The sequence below is a fragment of the Lampetra fluviatilis genome, chromosome 52 (assembly GCF_964198595.1).
Source record: "Lampetra fluviatilis chromosome 52, kcLamFluv1.1, whole genome shotgun sequence".
NCBI lineage: Eukaryota > Metazoa > Chordata > Hyperoartia > Petromyzontiformes > Petromyzontidae > Lampetra > Lampetra fluviatilis.
Window position 1 is genome coordinate 5,684,542 of NC_136326.1, and position 21,334 is coordinate 5,705,875.

Sequence of the window (21,334 nt, forward strand, 5' to 3'; positions counted from 1 at the left end):
ACTTTGAACTTCTTTTCGCACCGTACGTGGCCAACCGCGCTAATCGGAGGTGCGGCATTCATGGCATCTCCTTCATTGGGTCGTGATGTCACTCATGAGGTGGCGCTCATCTGAAGCGGCCATCGTGAACACCGTCAGCCATGGTCAATTCACTACTGGATGAAGGTCTCTGCAAGCAGTCGCCAAACTCATTCTAAATGGAAAACGAATATGTTCGGAACTGCTTTTTTCGTTCAGTTTGCTGTCCTTCCCCCGCACCTCCAATTAGCACGGTTGGCTGCGTACGGTGCAAAAGAAGTTCAACATGCGTACGTAACGTATGCACGGTCCTGCGATGTATCACAGGAATACGCCCGGCCAGCGCATGCACACGTTAGGATTTCATAGCTCCATCTCCTCCGCGGCCGCCCCATCTGGACGTGTCCCATCCCCTGGCTGCCAATCCATCTTCGTCATTGACCATCTCCCATTGTCCCCTTCTCGCGACCAGCGTCCTGCCCAAGCCCCCCGCGTTTACTTTAGTGAACGCACACGCACACCCAACTCGATATATGTTTATTCTCAATGCGCGCAATGTGTGTTTGCGCGCGTGGAAACACGCACGGCGTGCCAATAATTACCGCAAAGTGTATTTAAACTGCCACATTGAAACCACCCCTTGGGGGGACACGGCATTCAATTACAAATACAGTATTCCATACGTGCACGGACACAAAACAGCAGCGGAGGGCCCTAGAGAGCGCGTGTAAATCTCACAGTCGCTCCACTGCTGAACGAGGGCCTCCCTGAAAGGGGGTCGCTTGACCGTACTTCACCGCGCTGGTCGGTTGCGGCCTGGTGACGTTAGCCGCGGCTGGGAATCAAGCTCGATGTCTCTGTGGTGTCGGGAATTGCTGTGGGCATCCCATAAATTGACTCGGATTAAAGCGATCGCCGACAAAAGCAGACGGGCATGGTTCTGACCACACCGGCTTTAATCAAAGACAAGGCTATGATGGGAATCCTCGTTCTTTTCAAACGGGCAACCCTGAGCAAAGCTTTGCGATGTTAGAATTCTGCACTGTACACTGATGGGATTGTTTTCCATCGGCGTCGACCGATAGACAGACAGCCGGCCCTCGTGAGTGCCATTAGTGCTGCTGCTACTGCTGCTGATACAACACGGGGCGGGCGTTGCTCCAAACAATCGGCCTCTTTGTCAGCGGACACCAAATGAGCGCTCGCGCGCACGAACTGCCTGGCATTCTCACGGAGTGCTGCATCATCATCATCATCGTCCTTCACAGTTGAACCGAGGCTCCCAACCCCCCCCCCCGAGCGCCCGGACTCTTTAAACACACACACAAAAATAACGAGACCCCGTATAGCCTTGACAGACTGTTGGGGCAAGTGCTGTTAGTGAGTAGCACCTATGAAGGCCGGCACGGCACACGAGGGGGTGGGTGGCCGGAACCACGCCCGACCAACTTTGTCTCCCCACTGACGATGTTTACTACACACCGCACCAGGTACTCATTTGAGGCTGAGTCGACCCAGGGGAGGCCCAGGACCGGTTCAGATAATCGTCACTGGTGTCGGTGGCCGTTAGCAGGAATCAAACTCGGGTCGCCGGGTTCGTGGCGAAGCGCGCTAACCGCTGCACTACCGCTTACCCCACGAACACACGACACAGCTAGCAGCAGCAGCAGCAGCAGGGCTCGTGTGCTGTGGTCAACTCTGCTGTGGTTTGCCCTTTGCTTTTCAAATGCATCATCTGCAGTGAACAGAAGTTCAACGTACACTACTGCGAAAACTCTTTATTGAAACTAAACTTTTTGGTTGGTTTTATTTTGAGCTGTGCGGCTATTTTTCAGAAGCGACCTGGACATCGCAAGTTTTAGCTCGACGAAGTGGCTTATCGTCACGTGGATAATTTATAGCAGCAAACGCGTGATGCTGATTCTAAATGTGGAGGGGAAAACCGGAGAACCCAGAGAAAAATCCACGCGACCACGGGGAGACACACAAACTCCAAATATACCGCAGGCGTCAGGGTCTGGATCGAACCCACGAACTCCTGTATACCAGGCGAGGTAGTTAACATCTCCTAGCCACCGTGATGAAAATTATGATGAGAGAAGAGAGACGCAGACTCCAAATATACAGCAGCAGGCGTCAGGGTTGGGATCGAACCCACGAACTCCTGTATACCAGGCGAGGTAGTTAACATCTCCTAGCCACCGTGATGAAAATTATGATGAGAGAAGAGAGACGCAGACTCCAAATATACAGCAGCAGGCGTCAGGGTTGGGATCGAACCCACGAACTCCTGCATACCAGGCGAGGTAGTTAACATCTCACAGCCACCAAGGCAACCGTTGGCAAATATGAATCGGGGGAGGGGATTGCTTATCTCTGACTTCAAGCGAGCACAAAAGCCTTGGATTCGAATAAGCATCACAGCTAATGACATTCATGAAACAGCCCAGAAGTTTTAAACCGGGACACAGTTTGCCTGAGAAAACAACCCCTACTGGATCAACATTGGCCTGCTAAGTCTATAAGCTGCTAGATTAACAGTTATTTAATTTTGACTTGGAAAGATAGAAAGGAGGTTAATGTATTTATGTAACTTCATGTTACACACACAAACACGTGTTTAGGGTGCAGTGCTGTATTTAAGAAGGCAAAACCTGTTTTGAGGATGCATTACCTTTTTCTCTAAACAAATATTTTACAAATCGTGTTTATTCGTGTGGCAGTTATCATTCTTGTTTCAGTCTTGATATTTAACACATATAATTATGCAATGTACAATGTGCACACTATACCACGGATATAAATGACCGTGGGCTCTGAGTAAGTGGATAAAATGTTGTCGTGGGTCATTTTATCTTCTTAAGTTGTGACTCGGGCATGAGATAGTGGCTACAATGTTCAACTTTCAGAAATAACTTTACAAGATCGTTAAAACTGTAGCTCTTTGTCAGAAGCGACCGGGCCTCATGTGGAAATTTATATCAGCCAAATACTCTGAACGCACATTCATTATAAATGTGGGGGGAGGAAATCGGAGGAGCCGGAGAAAAAATCCACGCGACCACGGGGAAGAGAGACACGCAAACTCCAAATATACAGCAGCAGACGTCACGGTTGGGATCGAACCCACGACCTCCTGTACACCAGGCGAGGGAGTAAACAACTCATAGCCACCGTGGCACCCCTTTAATTCGATGGAAGTTTACGAAGAGCAATGAAATCAGTCCGTGCGTAAGTGCCGGGTGGACTTTTGCGTCTCACGATCGCGAGAGATGGTGGTGGTGTTGGTGGCTTGGGGAGGTCTTCACCAAGCAGTCGATTCAGCATGGCCGATGATGATGATTATGATTAAACAGCTGCACTAATTGCCAGGCCGCTGCGACATTTAAATTAAATGCATGAATGATTATGTTTTTATACTATTTTATTGTACTTACTCTTTGGTTTTTTCGGTAAAGTCACGTAGGTAAAAAAAGAAAATAAAAAAATAAGTATTTTTTTTAATTTCTTTTATTTTTTTGCCTACGTGACTTTACCGAACAAAAACAAAGAGTATAGAGCCTTGCAGTCACGAAAACTTCTAATCTAGAATTGATTGTACTTGTTTACTCAGGACCGTCCCCCTGACTCTCACGAGTCGTCTTCAGGAGGGTCCTGCCAACTTTTCGTAGTGGAAGGGGGCAATTATTGCTGCCGTGTGTGATCCCCATTGTCAACGGAACTGACATCACTCGTGACAAAAACACACACACACACTCAACACCTTCGTCATTAACGCCGTGGCCTTCAAAGTAAACGTATACAATAACAACAATGTGAGAAATACGTTTTAACCTTTCTGGCAATAAAACAGTTGTGTTAAGATGTTCGAACACCAAATAGAAACCTTTCGCAAGGTATCAAGTCTGCATTAGAGGTCGCAACCGGGTACCCGATACCCGTACCCTACCCGATACCTGGCTACCCGTACCCAGCCAGGTTCGGGTACGGGTACCCGTTTGCGACCCTGGTGCGGCCGGGTATGGGTACGGGTAGGCCGTGAGTCACTGGTGAGTCACCGTTTGTCACTCATTTCGGGTAGGGTACGGAACGGGTACCCGTACCCGGCCGGGTACGGGTACCCGGCCGGGTACGGGTACCCGTTTGCGACCCTGGTGCGGCCGGGTACGGGTAAGGAATCAAAACCCGTTTGCGACCTCTGGTCTGCATTAACCACACGTACTTGTGGTCAACATTCGAACAACCCCCGATTGGCCTATTCTCATTTTTAATCCTTTGATACTGGCAAAAAAGGTCCCATGATATAATATTAATTGCAGGCAACGTTTCGGTCAATGGCCCTTCTTCGCAGCATATGACATCACCCACATCACGAGCTCGCAGACTGTTTCAGAGCCAAGAGTTCCAGGCATCGTTGCGATGACCAACTTGGCTCTCCTCCCTTCGGGCATATTTGACACAACACAGATACCTTTGTTATCACGATGTTAATTAGTGTACAGTGCAACAGTCCCCGTGGTTCAATGTGCACGGGGGTGGGGGCGGGGCCACGCTCATCAGCACTGGCAGTTCACCAGCATCGGTTCAAGCAGGCCTGACTCTGCTGATGAGACATCGCGTGTCGAAACCGGTCCAAAGACAATGCACCATCAGAGTATGAGAGCTCGGGGTAAGCCATTGGAACCTCATTTGCCAGTAAAAAATATTATAATTGGTTTTTTACCCTTCTATCTGGCAACAAAACTGACATTTTTTTTTACAAGGAGTCATGTTTGCATAGACCACAATACCTGCAGCCATAATACAAACAAAAAACATAACTCTGATATATGTACTGTCCTTGAAGTTGATTGGTCCACACCCGAGACAGCTTTCCTTAGAGCCTACTCTGAAGGTGCATTGTCTTTGAGTTGTGCGCCTTTTGGCGTCATCTGGTCCAACCCATGTGAGACTATCTTAAAGACAGGATCCTTGCCAATAACTGGCAACAGTCCAGCAGCATCGGTTCAAGCAGGCCTCACTCTGCTGATGAGACACCACGTGTCGAAACCGGTCCAGAGGTTTGCTTGTGTTGAACCGATAATGCCGCTTAAAACGATGCACTCTCTGATGGGATGTGTAAAAAATTAGTTTTTTGTATATGTATATACCAGTTGCGTAATGTTTAACATTCCAACTACCATAAAAGTGCCGTAAAACCGTGCATTAAAGCCGTGACAACACATTAACCGAATTACATGCGGAGGGACAGAAATCTGCACCAGACGTGCTGTTATTGTCCGCCTGTGTATTAATCACTGGCGGGTGGCGGGCTCTTGAAGCCGTGGCAGGAATTGAATGTTCCAGTCGCGTCTGCAGTCAGTCTTGTCTGCACACGTCCCAAGCCAACCTTGCCCCAGTTGACTCATCACGTGTGGCAGGTGGCTGCTCCTTCTTTTTGACAACGCCGGAGGAACTGCGATCAGAGGATTAACGCAGCCCGGGGTCTGTCCCGGGTTTTAAAAAAATTAACCCGTAAAAACAAAGTTTTTCACTATAAATCCTTTATATGCGTGGCGGCTAGAGTCCTCTCGTCCTCTGGCTTGAGATGGCTGCCACCTATGGGTCAGATGATTGCCTGCCACCATTAAGCAATAGGTAATTAAATATAATTTATTTTTTCCTAAAAAGTGTAAAGTTATGGAAAATAAAATTGTCACGCACAACGAGTCTGTGTGCAAAATGTCAGCTCGATTGGATCACGGGAAGTGGGTTAAAAAACGACTGAAAGATTTGCACGGTCGTAAGCGCGCAAGCAAGCAAGCAAGTGAACTTAATATAAAGGATTTAAAAAAAAAGGTAGAATTTCAACCAGATTTCCTGCTCAACTTAGCATTGTGGCAGTGCTAATCTTCTCTTTACAACCCTAAGCCCATGATGGGAATTCCACGTGGCTATGGCCGAGGAGAGTATGTCCATAGGACAACCACTGTTGACTTCCCCACATAGTGGAACCTATTTTAACTACCGTACCCAAGAGGGATGGATGATAGGCTGAGTCAACCTCCAACCTCGAATTTGGCATCGCAACCTTCTGATTGCGAGCTGCTCACTCTTAGCATTGAGCCACCCCGCACACCACATCCAGTATACTCGTCTGCTATGGTTGTGGCTACTTTAAACGATTTTTATTTTATTTTACCAGGTAAGGCCCACTGAACGACCTCGCTATCACAAATATTAGCTGAACGAAGTGGCTTATCACGTGGAAATGCATAGCTGCCAAATACACTAAACACAAGTTTCTAAAAGTGGAGGGGAAAACCAGAAGTCCCGGAGAAAAATCCAGACGACCAGGGGGAGAACATACAAACTCCAAATATACAGCAGGCGTCAGGGTCGGGATTGAACCCACGACCTCCTGTATACCAGGCGAGGTAGTTAACATCTCGCTACCGTCGCCTGCTCCAGTATACTTCATAGTTGCATGCCCTCTACTCCACTCTACCAGCAACTCGGACAATATTTCTGTACCAGGCACACCACATCCAGTATTATGTGCCTCTCCGGATGGCTGTGATTACTAATCACGTGTCACCTATTCCAGTCTACTAGCGATCCGGGAAAGAAAAATCCGTGAAAATGTAAGCCCTGGCCACGATGTTGTTGATGCAGAAGATGTGTTATCCTTATCTGATGAAGGTCACATTGAGACGCTATAGTATTGTATCGCCCATAGACTCACACAGAGGCCCATAGACTCACATAGAGAAAATAGACTCACGCAGAGACCCATAGACTCACACATAGACCCATACTCTCACACAGAGACCCATAGACTCACAATGAAACTCATCGACTCACGACACAGAAACCCACATACTCACAATGAGACCCATGCACTCACAAAGAGACACGTAGACTTAAAAGAGGCCCATATTTCACACAAACCCATAGACTCACATGGAGAAGCATAGATTCACAAAGAGACCCATAGACTGACACATAGAACAAATACACTCACAAAGTAACGCAGAGACTCACACATAGAGGCCCACAGATTCACATTGGAGGAAAAAATGTCATTTTCTCACGTGGACCCCCCAAATATTATTCGCTGTGCAATGGTTGGCTTTACTCACGGCTGACTGCCATGTTGAGCCACAGGGTAGCAGCGTCAGCTGAAACTTCTAAACTGCTTCAAGCCTCCTGCTAAACCCTGAGCTCCATACGATGCCCATCATCAGCGCGGCAAGCAATTTTGTCTGGCTGTGATACAGGTTTTTGTTGGGCTATATCGTGTAAATATATAAATGTGTCGTTAAACCCGCCACCACCCGACACAGCCAATTAGTAAGGGTTGTCACGTATACAGAACGTGGCCAATTCGTCACTAGTACAGCACTAGTGTATAGTGTAGTGTATAGTAGTGTATAGTGTAGTGTATGGTAGTGTAGTGTATAGTGTAGTGTGTATAATGTAGTGTATAGTGTAGTGTATAGTGTAGTGTATAGTGTAGTGTATAGTAGTGTAGTGTATAGTGTAGTGTATAGTAGTGTAGTGTATAGTAGTGTAGTGTATAGTGTAGTGTGTATAATGTAGTGTATAGTGTAGTGTGTAGTGTAGTGTATAGTAGTGCAGTGTATAGAACAGTGTGTAGTAGTGCAGTGTATAGTGTAGTGTATAGTAGTGCAGTGTATAGTAGTGGAGTGTATAGTAGTGGAGTGTATAGTAGTGGAGTGTATCTTGTAGTATACTAGTACAGCCCACCGGTGTGTTGGAGAGCCAAGCCACAACATTTACAATCTGCGTACGACATTACTAATTGGCTGTGTCGGGTGGTGGCGGGTTTAACGACACACGTGTTATGGATATTGATCGCGAAAGTGTTAATTTTGTCTGGGTTCGCTGAATGTGACAATGAAGCCGATATGAATTGGACACAACCTCGCATCGGTTACCCGCATTGTACATGCGACGGTGATGCACGCTGCACAAAGTTGACTGCATATACTTGAAACCTGTAATTATGGTACAATTACAGAGTAAATAACAAAAAAAACGTTGTATTCCGATCCGGCCCGATATTCAACGAGTGTACGAAACTCACTGAGATCACATTATCCCCCACAATGTAACAAACACAATGTTCCACGGGCACACACACACAGGACAGATAATCCCCGATTTACGATGGTCTGACTTACGATATTTCGATCTTACGATGGCGATACGACAAAATTGTTAAATATTTTAAATTTCGCCCGGCAGGCAAACGCAGCAGCGTATACGAATGCATGTTAAACGTTTTTTTTTATCGCAGATAGGATTGTTTCCTGAAAAAAACGTTCTATTAAATTTCAGTTCATATAGGTAGGCTAAGAATTTACGTTGTTTTGTACTTTACATTTTACTGTGGAATACAGCATTGTAATTAATAAATACATACGGCATATAGTTTATACAGTACGCTACTGTAAATTGCTCTGTTTTGCTAAATGATCACCATTCTTTAAGACTCCTGGGTAGGCTATGCCATTTTCGACTTACGATATTTTTGACTTACGATGGGGTCGTCGTAACGCATCTCCATCGTTAATAGAGGACTACCTGTACACGGAGTCTCTGTGTGTGCGTGTGTGACCTTCATAGCTGCCGCTCGCTAACAGCACGTGTCCCTACAGTCTGCTAAGCCTATACAGGTGATTTTTATCTTCGTTACGCAAAGAAAACACTGACACGGCCCCCATCAGCGATCCTCATGTGAACAGCACAGACAAAGACCCCCCGTATAGCCTTTAAGAGAATGTGGGGGCAAGTGCTGTTAGCGAGTAGCAACAACTTCTGAAGGCAGGCACGGCACACGAGGCGGGCGGGGGTGGGTTGGCAAGCATCACGCCCGGCCGCCTTTTACTCCCCAGTGCCGCCGTTTACACACATCGCAGCGGGCACGCATTTCAGTCTGAGCCGACCTAGCGGCAGGCCCTGAAACCGTCTCGGGTGTTCGGTGGCCGCTCACCGCGCACTGCGCGAAAGCTTCGAACGAAACGCAGCGAGCGACACGCCACTGGCTACGAAGCCTCGAGACGGGAAGAAGAAGTAGAAGAAAACAAAACAAAGATCCCTCTCCAAGTCCCATCGCAACTCACCACTTCGCGGGGATCCCGAGTCGCCGACTTCGAAGTGCTCCAAACCCCAGTCCCAGTCCTCCCCTCCAACCCAACAGCTCTACGCGTTCATTGACGACCCAAGTCTGCCGCTGTTTCTACCGCTGCTGCTGTTTCTTATTTGCCTCTTCCACTAGCACCTCCTCCCCTCCCCCCTGTAGCTTGTTCACGGCAAGGAGAGTCGGTGGTGTTGCGTCTCTGGCGATGGACTGGCGGACGGAGGCGTTCTTTCTTTATCGCTCTCTCTCTCGAGCGAGCGAGCGCGCAGTGTCGAATGACTCCTCCGAGTGGATGGGGCGGGCTGGCTGGGGGGTCATTCAAGCTGAGTGGCTGCAGCCGCGTGGGGACCACCCCCCCCCCTGTCTCCTGTGACGTGGGGGAGCGTGTCAAGATCTTGGCACGTTCCCTACCCTACCATCACCACCCACACCCACCACTGTCCTCTTAGTCCCACGCAGAGAGACGGAGGGGGCGAGTGTACCCTCCCACTGGTTCCAGTGCTGGGGTTTTTTAAAAAAATCCTTTATATTAAGTTCACTTGCTTGCTTGCTTGCGCGCTTACGACCGTGCAAATCTTTCGGTCGTTTTTTTAACCCACTTCCCGTGATCCAATCGAGCTGACATTTTGCACACAGACTCGTTGTGCGTGACAATTTATTTTCGTGAAATTTTTTTTTTCCAAAATTTTCCACTTTTTAGGAAAAATTTTTTTTCATATTTAATTTAAAATACCAATGTGATAAAAAATGAAACTCTTACTCAAGAAAAACAGAAATGAATAATAAAATAAAACCGATGCCACGCATATAAAGGATTTATAGTGAAAAACTTTGTTTTTACGGGTTAAATTTTCTCTCTTCCAGGAGCGTCGTCAGGCTTGGGGTAATAAGAAAGGTAATATATACACAGTGCACGTGTGTACAGGCGCAGCTCTGCAATTGCCTGCTCGCGTCACTGCTCGCGGAAGAGACTCCGCTTGAAAAGTCAGACCCCCCCCTCCCTCAAATATGACGTCACAAAGCTCTGCCCCCCCCCCCCCCAAAACCGTATTTCCATTTTTAAAATAAAACATGCTTCAAATCGCTTTAAACTATTGTCATTGTAGTGTGTATTTAATGTGGCGGTGCACTCTGACGTTGTAGGAGAAAACATTTATTTAAAAAGTATATATTTAATTAAGTAGAACGTGTTGTCTATATTTATTTAAAGTTGCGCATTTTTATGTGACCTCACATTTCTCAAACACCCCCCCCCCTCGTCACACATCGTCACAAATGTCTGACCCCCCCCCCCCAACCTAGGTGCGTGACGTCATTTATGGAAGGCCCCATACTCAGAAGGTTCTAAAGTGTGTCAGCCGTGACATGAATATATAGTGTTAAAGCAAGCACAAGTGCACACATCACACACACACACAAGGTACAAATACGCAACAAAACGTGATTGGCTCAGACGCATGAAACAACTTGACTGGAACATGATCTCGACTCCGATTTAAATCCAGCGTCACCTCTTCAATGAAGACATTTCACGCCACTGCCCTCTCGCGAAATCTCTTCTCAGTGTGCATCGGGCGCTCGAGACAGCGAAGCAATCGTGCTGTATTTGAATCGCAGCCGAGACAAAGATCCCTCCCCGTGTAGCCTTCAACAGGTTTGTCGGGGCGAGTGCTGTTAGCGAGTAGCATCAGGGCGCATGTCCGATGTAAGGCCGGCACGGCACGCGATGGGGTGGGTGGCCAATACCACGCCCGGCCACCTTTTGTCCGGCCACAATGCTGATTCTAGATTTGAAGCTTTCGTGACTGCAAGGATTCATAGTCTTAGGTTTTTTTTCGGTAAAGTCACGTAGGTAAAAAATAAAAAATATATATATGCAAATAAATCAATTAAATCACGACGTTTCGGAGGCAACACAAGTCTCCGTCTTAAGGTGGGACCGTCACAGCTAAATTTACTGTATTGACACAGTACACAGCTAAATTTACTGTATTGATACTGTATTGATACAGTAAATTTAGCTGTGACAGTCCCACCTGAAGACGGAGACTTGTGTTGCCTCCGAAACGTCGTGATTTAATTGATTTATTTTCATGAATTATTATTGTATTTTTTAATGTTTTACCTACGTGACTTTACCGAAAAAAGCTAAGAGCACAATGCTGATGTTTTTCACACCGCAACAGGTGCTCCGTTTAAGGCTGAGTCGACCTAGGGGCAGGGGTCGGCAACTAAAAGAACAATAAGAAACATTTTTTGTTCGAATTCGGTAAAAAAACAAACCCTCAATATTGCAAGAGCTGCAAGTCCACGTGGTGAATACGAAACGGTGGTTCCTTCATAAATAACGTCACGAAGTTGCCACTTAAAGGGCCACATTCGGTTCCATCACCTAAAGTTTGCCAATTCCTGACCCAGGAATATGCCCAGGGCGGGTTCGGATATTCGCCACTGGTATTAGTCGTGAGCGGGAATCAAACTCGGGTCGCTGGGTTCGGAGCCACCACTGTGTATTTGTTTAGAAATAAGAAAGACATAGATCCCCCTAAAGCAAGGCCGTAGCCATGGAGTCAACATTGGCGGAGACCAAATCTTCAAAGGGTCTGGGGGTCCCAACCAGGAAAACAAATCTAAATTTGGAAACTCATTTCCTGCCATTTCCTACCTAAAATATTTTAAAAATTCACTACCACATGGGATGGACTTATTATTATTATTATTTTTACAATAATTTCTAATAGTGTATTATATTGCTCCGTTTTTACTTTTTTACCATTTCTTGTTTCATTGTATGTAATGTTTGAGATTAGGGATTAATAAAGCACAACCATAATCAACATAAACAGGAATCTATGCATTGATTTATATGAAGACAAGTCCAGATATTGTGGCCAAGGTTGAGAAAATTGTTGTTTTTATTTACATAGCATAGCAATTATTATAACTTTTTTATATTTTTATAGCAATATATTGGGGGGGACATTTTGAGAATATTTGAATATTGGGGGGGGGATGTGTCACCCTCGTTATATATTATAATTACGGCCTTGCCCAAAAGCCTTAACAGGCTGTTGGGACAAGTGCTGTTAGTGAGCACCTATGACGGACGGCAACACCACGATTCCCGCTCACGGCCACCACCGGTGACGATTATTTGAACCGGTCCTGAGCCTCCCCTAGGTGGACTCAGCCTCAAACGAGTAACTGGTGTGGTGTGTGAACATCACCACTGGGGAGACAAAGTAGGCCGGGCGTGGTTAATCCAAGTCCCGGGCGAAGCCGGGTAGTAAAGCTAGTACTTCATATATATTGACATTATATAGTTTAACACGTAGGCTTTCGCGACTAATATCATCCATAATATAGGTTTTTTTGGATTAGATTGCGTAAATAGAAAATGTGTCGTTAAACCCGCCACCACCCGACACAGACAATTATTAAGATTTGTTACGTAAACAGAACGTGGCCCAAATTTCGATTTAAAGCTTTCGTGACTGTAGGGATTCATCTTATTGGTTCTTTCGGTAAAGTCACGTAGAAGGGAAATAATAAAATAATACAAATAAAACATAATAAAATAATTCTCACGACGTTTCGGCCGAAACATAATAAAATAATTCTCACGACGTTTCGGCCGAAACGTCGTGAGAATTATTTTATTATGTTTTATTTTTATCATTTTATTATTTCCCTTCTACGTGACTTTACCGAAAGAACCAATAAGAAGAACGTGGCCAATTCGTGCCCGAGCCACCCTCACGCAATCTTCGCACTCAACACAGCACACACCAATCACACACACGGGAACGCCCTCGACGGGGGTCAGGGGATTAAAGGGCAATGACGTCAGAGACGTGGATTAGGAACGAGGGCGGAGTTGGAGGGTTTCAAAGGGGGAGCTGTTAATCGCGTGTTCGAGGTTGGTTTAGGGCAGGGGTCGGCAACCTACGGCTCCGGAGCCGCATGCGGCTCTTTACGGGCTGCTTCTTGACGATATGTACGTATGTACATAGATGCATTGCGGCTCTTGAAATACTGAATTTTGTACCGAATTGGAAAGAAATGGCTCTTCTTGTTATTTTGGTTGCCGACCCCTGGTTTAGGGGGACGAGTGTGGCTGTGGTGTGAAGAAACACATTCCTGCGGAGGGAGCTGGTAGGAACGTTGGGTTTGCTCGGTCAATGGCCAGGGTCAACGTCGGCGTGGTGTATTCCGCAAATATGCCCGACTGTGAGGGCGGGCACTAGCCGGCGTGAGTAGGTTAAACGTTGAGTTTTATAAGGGCACCACGGGGTGACCAGCCCCTCCCCACCCAGCCCCACCCAGCCCCATCCTCCCCTCCCCACCCAGCCCCACCCTCCCCACCCAGCCCCTCCCCACCCTCCCCTTCCCACCCAGCCCCTCCCCACCCTCCCCACCCAGCCCCTCCCTGCACGACGGACAGAATAATCCCCTGTGGGCTGGTGTAACCAGGAGGTTCCTACCAGTATAACGAAGTGCTTAAACCAGTCTCCGTCTCCTCTTCACGAGTACAGCACACCGATGTGTGTGTGTTGGAGAGCAAATCCATAACACTTACAATCTGGGTACAATCTGATATTAGATAGTTCACATATTATTATGACTTCACATATATACTGATATTGTGTCCTTCATATATATTGCTATTACATACCTCGCATATCTATTGATATTACACACTTCACACATATATATTGTAAACGCAGCGAGCGTACACTCCTCCAAACCAGCCCGCGTTGGCTGTGAGCAGCCCGAAGGGGAACGGCTGTAAGAGACGCCACCACCAGACTTACCAGTTTTAGACAGTGTGCCAAAAAAAATCAAGCAGAGCGAGAGAGAGAGAGCTTCCCAGCAACAACGAAAAAAATCTCTCGCGGAGCCAAAAACAGCAACGCCCTGGCCCCCGCGCGTGCCCCCCCCCCAAGCTACATTGTTGTAGGTGGCGCGTTTATGATGAGACATCGTCCACGATCGAACTTGTCCGTCCCCTTGTGGGGGGGGGGGGGAAGTCAGACGCGCATCGATTATCTTTCTCGCCCGTACGCCAACTTCTTATTTTGCCCCTGAAATTGAAGTCGATGTATAATTAGTATTTTTTGCTAATGGGGGTTCATCTTCTTGGTTCTTTCGGTAAAGTCACGTAGAATGGAAATAAAAAAATAAAAAAATAATAAAACATAATAAAATAATTCCATTCTATGTGACTTTACCGAAAGAACCAAGAAGATGAATCCCTGCAGTCACGAAAGCTTTCAATCGAAATTTAATGGGGGTTCGTTACACATAAACTCCACAGACGTCTCGTTTTAAAGCTTTCGTGACTGCAGGGATTCATCTTCTTGGTTCTTTCGGTAAAGTCACGTAAAAGGGAAATAATAAAACAATAAAAATATTTATTTTTTATTTCCCTTCTACGTGACTTTACCGAAAGAACCAAGAAGATACACAGACGTCGTGAGATGCGACGCTTGCCCAGAATGTTAAGCTTTTGCAAAGACAACCCAATCCCTCCCTCCCTCCTCGCTTAGCCTTCACAGAACTGCTGGGCCAAGTGCTGTTAGCATGCACCCATGAAGGCCGACGCGCCACACGATGTTTATGCATCGTACCCGGTACTTATTTGAGGCTGAGTCAACATAGGGGGGGGGTGGGGGGTGAGGCCCAGGACCGGTTTAGATAATCGTCACTGGTGTTGGTCGTGTCCAGTTCGTAGGGCAGCGCGCTATCCACTGCGCCACCGCTCCCCCATCACGCTTTTAACACGCGCGCACTGCTACTTGGAATGATATCTCGGTTCGAAAAAAAACCGGTCCACAGTAACCGAGAGATGTGATGTTGAAAGGCCTTTTTTAACATGCGGCAATGTTTTAGACTGCAGCGTGGCGATTCCCGGTTGCGCCGCGCAACTCTCCGCCGGGAGCTGCTCTGGGAAAATGAATTTATGAAGTCGGGGAAGCTCCTGCTGCGAAACGTCGGACATCATGCCGAACAACCCAAAAGCAAATCCGACAGCAGACACGAGAGTTGTTTTTTTTGTGACCATCTAAAGTAAACAGGCAAAAGGCTCATTCTTGACAACTATAAACACTGAGAATACATATTGTTGGTTTTTTCGGTAAAGTCACGTAGAAGGGAAATAATAAAATAATATAAATATAAAACAATAACAATTCTCACGACGTTTCGACTGCAACACAAGCAATCATCATCAGGTGTGAAATCATTTCACCTGATGATTGCTTTTGCTTTGAGATGCGCATCTGCGGCAGTCTGGAACGCTCTTCCTTCCGATATTAGGGTGGCACTGGAACTATGCACTTGTAAATCATCTATATGGATATCTATGTTTTTTAGAACTGGTTTTTGTGCTTAGTTTGTGTTGTCCTTCCCCCGCACCTCCGATTAACACGTTTGGCTACGTACGGTGCGAAAAAGGTTCAACACACATACAAAGTTCCCCCTTATAAACTTCAGACTTTTTGGGCAAGTGCTGTTAGCGAGCACCTATGAAGGCCGGAACGGTACAAGGGGAGAGGGGGGGATGGCCAGCATCAACCCCGACCGACTTTGTCTCCTCAGTGGCGAAGTTGACACATCACACCAGGTACTCATTGTGAGGCTCAAGTCTGCAGATAATCGTAACTGGTGTTGGCCGTGAGCGGCAATCGAAATCGGGTCGCTAACCATTGCGCCACGCTCCCACATACATATCCACATATACGTTACACTAACCATAACGTGCTTAACATAAAAGCGCAAACAGAAAAGATACAGCTAACTACGGGACGCTTTCTTCGTGCGCATTATCTCAGAATTGTGCTCAAGCCCGGGCAGGTCGTTATACGCGGAACTCAAAGCATGACGAACGTCAAACATCCTCTGGGCGTTGCCAACTACGGATAAAGCCACTAATAGCGGCAGCGGTGGCGGCAGCAACAACAGCAGCCAGTCACCGTGGCTGGAAGGCACAGCAGCGCTGCCCTGCGCTGCTGAGACTTGCCTTAGAGCAAGAGGGGTGGGGAGGTAAGGGGGTTGGGAAAGATGATGAATTTAAAAAATAAAAACCCAGATCGAGTGACGGCATGGGCACTGACCGGCCACGCACGTCTCGATTTTCCCACGTGCGGGGCTAGGGCATGCGGTGTTTGTTCAAGGCCTCGTCCACATTTCTTGCAAACTCGAATAATTAATAATAATTCGACCGCACTAACGCGGATGCACGTGATGACTCAGGTCCATTAAGAATCGGCATCGTTGTTACTGTCAGCGTCGTCGTCATCATTTTTTTTGTTCTTTCGGTAAAGTCACGTAGAAGGGAAGTAATACAATAATACAAATAAAACATAATAAAATAATTATTTTATTTTATTATTTTATTATATTAAAGTATTTTATTATCTTGTTTTATTATTTTTATTATTTTATTACTTCCCTTCTACGTGACTTTACCGAAAGTACCAAGAATATGAATCCCTGCAGTCACGAAAGCTTTAAATTGAAATTTAGTCGTCATCATTGTCATGTTTCTCATGAATGATGACAGTCGTTATAATGGAGTACATTTTGTCTTCGCGTCATTTCATACACCGCAAGGCTATCGCGAATGCACTCTTGGTTTACTGACACCGTCTGTAGTAGTTTGACATTAGGGTGCGATGCTGCTCCGTGTGTATTCTGAATTGAGGGTTAAGCAAGTATTTTTTTGTATTTTATTTGGAATTTGACACTTCCACAAAATGGCCTACTCCATTGAAATGACATTACGGAAGCAGATGGCGTGTATCTGTGCGGTTTATACGCACGGCGGTAATAACCGGGGCGGCCTGGCGGGTTCGAACCACGAACCACAAACCTCTGCAACAAGCGGCAAACACGCTACCGCTGCGGCCACATCATCGCTCATCGACAACCTTTGGTCCATCTTCTTGGTTCTTTCAGTAAAGTCACGTAGAAGGGAAATAATAAAATAATAAAAATAAAACATAATAAAATCATTCTCACGACGTTTCGGCTACAACGCAAGCAGCCGTCCTCACCTGAGGACCTGAGGACGGCTGCTTGCGTTGTGGCCGAAACGTCGTGAGAATAATTTTATTATGTTTTATTTTTATTATTTCATTATTTCCCTTCTACGTGACTTTACCGAAAGAACCAAGAAGATGAATCCCTGCAGTCACGAAAGCTTTAAATCGACAACCTTTGGTCCATTCTCCTCTGCAACGTCCATCCCTCAGCCACCCGTGCTGCTGTTGACTTCCCCTGTCTCTCTGCTCCAGTCCAGGCATTGCACCTTCCCTCTATTCCACTGCCAAAGACTGATGACCGCCTGCCCATAAAATAAACATGCGCACCGTTTCCGCGCGGCAACTCGAGATGCAGCCGCAATTAGCCGCGATGAGTCCACGGAGCATTGTATTGTGACTATCGAGCCGCGTCAGGTTTCTACCCGTGTCTTTTTCGCCGTTTGACTGCAGTCGATGCCGAAAACACAGAAACGAAAAGTTCAAATTCTAGATTTGAAGCTTTCGTGACGGCAAGGATTAATATTCTTAGGTTTTTTCGGTAAAGTCACGTAGGTAAAAATTTTAAATTAATAAAAGTAAAATAAAAAATAAAATCAAAATCAACACGGAAGCTTGTGTTGCCTCCAAAACGTCGTGATTTTTATTCTATTTTATTTTTATTTGACTTTTAATAATTTTAATTTTTTACTTACGTGACTTTACCGAAAAAACCTAAGAATATGAAAAGTTCAAAGATGCATTGTATGTACGTCGAACTTCTTTCGTACGTGGCCAACCGTGCTAATCGGAGATGCGGAAAAGATCATTCTCTTTCCACCGCCCCCATTACAAATTGTAAACAAACAAAAATTTCGAACGAATGCCCCTGCGGTTCCTGGTACGCAGGAAAACGGAGGTTCGATCCCAGACCCTCATATATTTGGAGCCCGCGTGCTCTCTCTCTCTCTCTCCACGTGGTTGGTGGTCGCGTTGAGTTTTCTCCGGGTTGCTCATATTTTTCCTGCCCTCCACATTAAGAAACAACACGCGCTAAGATGAAATGGCTGCTGCTCTAAATTCCAACATTTTATTATGATGATGATGATGATGCTATGAGCCACTTCAATTGCCTATCGTCACGTGTGGCCAGGTCGCCTCTGAAAAAAAATGCTCATAGCTCAGTGGGCTTCACCTGGTGGATAACAAAACTTTAGTTTTTAGTTTAACACGTAGGCTTTCAGGACTAATATTATTAATAATAAAGGTTTTTGGGTTAGATCGCGTAAGTATTAATGTGTCTTTCGATTTAAAGCTTTCGTGACTGCAGGGATTAATCTTCTTGGTTCTTTCGGTAAAGTCACGCAGAAGGGAAGTAATAAAATAATAAAAATAAAACATAATAAAATAATTCTCACGACGTTTCGGCCACAACGCAAGCAGCTGAGGACGGCTGCTTGCATTGTGGCCGAAACGTCGTGAGAATGATTTTATGTTTTATTTTTATTATTTAGTACTTCCCTTCTACGTAACTTTACCAAAAGAACCAAGAAAATATTAATGTGTCGTAATCCTCCACCACCCGACACAGCCAGTAGGGTTTGTCACGTAAACAACGGGCCAATTGGTTTACTACTTCAGCCCACCGGTGTGTTGGAGAGTTTTTAGTTTTTAAAGATCGTGAGCTCCCCTCGGCTTGTCAAGAGAATCGAGACGCCTGCTGCTTTGTGTGACCCTGCAGCACAGCACGCGCCGGTGAGTCATCGCCTCGCCACACCCAAAGAGCGCGGCTGTGGCTTCGGTATGGTACGCATGCTGGACCTCTTTCGCACCGTACATAGCCAACCATATTCTTAGGTTTTTTCGGTAAAGTCAAGTAGGTAAATTTTTTTAATTTAAATTAATAAAAGTAAAATTAAAAAAAATCACGACGTTTCGGAGGCAACACAAGCTTCCGTCTTCAGGTGGAACCGTCACAGCACGCTTGCTGTATCAAGCGCTTGCTGTATCAAGCGTGCTGTGACGGTTCCACCTGAAGACGGAAGCTTGTGTTGCCTCCGAAACGTCGTGATTTTTTTTATTTTACTTTTATTAATTTTAATTTCAATTTTTACCTACATGACTTTACCGAAAAAACCTAAGAATATGAATCCTTGCAGTCACGAAAGCTTCAAATCTATAGCCAACCATGCTCACTGGATGTGCGGGGGTTTAGGTGTGGCCAACGCTACGCCCGGCCGCCTTTGCATTTTCTTTGCGAATGGCCATTGCTGTTGTTGTTGTTCAAAAAGTGAACCTTGTACAGAGATCGTTTCAATGAATACGTGTGAATATAAAGCGACGTAATTGCATTGTCCAGGGAAAGCCTCGCTAAGTTTCAAGTCACTCCATTTTTTGTTCAGGCGGGTCTTGTTTTCAGATGTGTTAGACCGATTCCATCTCAACGAGAACCAAACTCAACACACTCACACAACAACAGCGATGCCTTGAAATTAAAACAATATTTATATTTCGATTTAAAGCTTTCGTGACTGCAGGGATTCATATTCTTGGTTCTTTCAGTAAAGTCACGTAGAAGGGAAAAAAGAAAAAAAGAAAAAAAAAGTATTCTTTTTTTTCCCATCTACGTGACTTTACCGAAAGAACCAAGAATACAATATTTATAATCGGCGACGTTTTGGGCAATGGGCCTTTTTCATGCACCACGAAGAAGGGCCATCACCGATTGTATATATATGTTTTAAGGCCACGCTGTTGCTGACGATTATGTGTGCAGTTTATTTCCTGTTAACTGTGCTAGTAATTATACATGTTGTGGGTTTACTCTCCAACACACCGGTGTGCTGTACTAGTAACGAATTGCCACGTTCTGTTCACGTGACAAACCTTACTAATTGGCTGTGCCGGGTGGTGGCGGGTTTAACGACACATTTAAATTTATGCGATCTAACCCACAAAAAAAGCTCTCTTATGTATAACTTCGCTTGTGCAGCACTTGCTAACGCAGCAGCAGCAGGAGCAGCAACATCGCCAAAGTGATTAATTGGAATGATTTCGATTTAAAGCTTTCGTGACTGCAGGGATTCATCTTCTTTGTTCTTTCGGTAAAGTCACGTAGAAGGGAAATAATAAAATGCTGCTAATCCTGCATAATGCACGGGCATAATATGACTTTGAAACCCCCCCGCCCACCTCCTACGCATTTCCCATAAATATGATAAATTCCTCTTGATATGCAAATTATTTTGTCAAGGCGCTCTTCTTCCCTCTCCAACCCAGCTTAAATATACGCTCCAAGTTTGGTGGTGTTTCATTCTTCACCTGAGGACGGCTGCTTGCGTTGTGGCCGAAACGTCGTGGGAATTATTTTATTATGTTTTATTTTTATTATTTTATTATTTCCCTTCTACGTGACATTACCGAAAGAACCAAGAAGATAATTGAAATGAGTGTTTGGTAACGTCGCCCCCCCCCGCCCCCCCCCCCCCCACAGAACTATGCTCGCCTGCGCTACACAGCGCCCTTGCTGGTCCCCGTCCTGTAGCCTCTCCTCTCATCGTGGTCGGCAGACCTCCTTGACGACATCGGCCGTCAGCTCCCGAGCAAATTTCTGCCATCACAGTGCCTTCACCTTCCCTTAGTGTGTGCTGGTTATTCCTTGCCCCACCCCCATCTCCCCTCATTAAAATCTTCACCCCCCTCCCCTCCGTCTACCCTCCTCATTAAAATCTTCATCTCCGCCCCCCCCCCCCGCGCTTGGCCCCCACTTGATTGGGGCAGCAGTGGGGGAGAGGGGGCCCTACTCCTTTTCGTGTCACCACTTCCGCATGGCTCCACCGTGCTGGAATGGATGTTCGCGGATTTTCTGTTGTATCTTGTTGTTGGAATCTCCCGGTTGTGGTTTTGTCGGGCCACGTCATGTTGTTGCAATAACAACAACAACAAATAGCGCCTTCCTTCATGGTTTCGCCCTGTAAGCACGGTGTTATTTCAAAATGCACCGGTGATTCGATTTGACGTGCAATTAAATACGTTTCGGCCGCCTCCAAAGCCCAACTCTTTCCATCTTAAAATATCGGAACAACAAAAAAGAATAATCGCACCACACATTCCTCTGTCCAGTTTTAAGCCTCTGCTACCCAGGATGGAA

At 46.0% G+C, this 21,334-nt stretch overlaps 1 protein-coding gene across 3 annotated transcripts in view; it reads right to left on the reverse strand.

Annotated features, from left to right (window-relative positions):
- Positions 1-21,334, reverse strand: part of LOC144949116 (uncharacterized) — a 73,739-nt gene that overhangs the window by 29,367 nt on the left and 23,038 nt on the right. For 2 of the 3 annotated variants that reach the window (XM_078878969.1, XM_078878971.1), the window contains exon 1: positions 9,147-9,443. The exons of the other annotated variant lie outside the window; for it this stretch is intronic. The gene's annotated coding sequence lies outside the window, so the exon portion shown is untranslated. Of the gene's footprint in view, positions 1-9,146; positions 9,444-21,334 lie in introns of those variants that run through there. 3 annotated transcript variants of the gene reach the window in all.